This window comes from Coenobita brevimanus, chromosome 71, assembly GCF_032717465.1.
Source record: "Coenobita brevimanus isolate Jiangsu-jjx chromosome 71, ASM3271746v2, whole genome shotgun sequence".
Taxonomy (NCBI): Eukaryota; Metazoa; Arthropoda; class Malacostraca; order Decapoda; family Coenobitidae; genus Coenobita; species Coenobita brevimanus.
In genome coordinates this window covers 58,192,372-58,194,151 of record NC_137024.1, presented here as the reverse complement: position 1 = coordinate 58,194,151, position 1,780 = coordinate 58,192,372, and positions in this window count along the sequence as shown.

Sequence of the window (1,780 nt, the reverse complement as noted above, 5' to 3'; positions counted from 1 at the left end):
GTCTATCTATCCATCCATCCATCTATCCATCTAAGCAAAAAGTTTAATTTCCACATACATCTACGTACATCAGTGTTCCAACGAGTTAGAACGTCTGTATCTATTTGCTTGCTCCTTCTATCTATCTATATGTATATTTGTGTATCTATCTATCTATCTGTCAGTCTATCTATCGTGTGTATCACCACTATTTGTCATCGCCTTTATCCTTTATGCCCTCCTCTGTCTCCATATATATCTATCCGCCTGCCTGTATTTGCCACCTACATATCACTTTACATCTATTTGCATTCCCCCATTTATCTATCAGTATATTCACCATCCTTCCTACCCTATTCCCAGCATATCTATCTGCCCTAATCAATTTCCTACCTGTCTATCTATCTAGTCACTGTATCTATTTCTACTCCTCCATCTATCAGTTTGCCATCAATATCTTGCCTCTCTAATCCCTTCATCCTCTTCCATCTGCATATACACCACCTCCTCCTAAATCTATCTTTTATCTATCTACACCTACACTGTCTATCTTCTCTTCCTACCTATCTGTCTATCTTTGCTTTTCTTTCTACTCTGTCTGTCAATCTGTCTATCACTCCTCCTCATCATCTTCCATAGCCACTTCTGTCGTCCTTCTGTCTTCACTGCCCCCACCATCTCTCCCCCCTACTTACCTTCCTACCTACCTACCTGCATATATATTTATCTATCTATTTACCGTATATCTATCTGTCTATCTATGGCCTTATCTATATCAACATCATCCAACATTCCATCCCTCTGCCACATCCTTTTATCTCCATACCTACATCTGTCTCTCTTCTGTCTGTCTCCCATCTCTCTGCACCACCTCACTATCTGTCTCCTTTCTATCACGCACCTTCCATCTCAATCTCCCAGCTGTCTCCACCACCACACTATCTCTCTTCTGTATCTCCAATCTGTCTCCACCACCGCACTATCTCATCTATCTGTCTCCAGTCCATCTCCACCGCACTGTCTCCCTTCTATCTCTATCCCCCATCTATCTCCAGCACCGTACTATCTCCCAGCGCTGAACGGAGATAGTATATTTGGCGTGGGCGTGACGAGAGGCCGACAGATTTTTGGCGAGAAAATAATATTGGTGGGAAAGTTGACATGTGGTCCTGGTTTTGGCGGGAAAATGATGGAAGGCAAATTTTTCTTGCTCCTCTTTTTCATTTCTTTTTATTCTTTTTTTTCCTTTTTCTTCTTTCTTCTTCTTTTTTTCATCATCATCATCATCATCATCATCATCATCATCATCATCATCATCATTATCATCTTCATCTTCTTTTCCTCCTCCTCCTCCTCCTCCTCCTCCTCCTCTTCCTCCTCCTCCTCCTCCTCCTTCTTCCTCTTCTTCTCGATCGTTGGAGTCTAGGTGTTGGTGTGGGTTTTTCCTTCACAAATATTTCCATCGTTCACTCTATCTCTTTTCCATAGTAAGTTGAATATTTTTTTTTTATATTTTTTGTCAATATATTACTCGAGCCGGAAATTGCTGAGTTGAAAATGAGGGAGGCTGGTTAAATTTGTTTGTGTCAGCTGAAGGGGTGTAATTGGAGAGAGAGAGAGAGAGAGAGAGAGTAGTATTGAAGTTTAGGTGGATGAGTGGATGGTAGGGTAGGTGGATGGATGGATGGATGGATGGAGAGAGAGAGAGAGAGAGTGGAGTATTGATGTTTAGGTGGATGAGTGGATGGTAGGGTAGGTGGATGGATGGATGGATGGATGGATGGAGAGAGAGAAAGAGAAT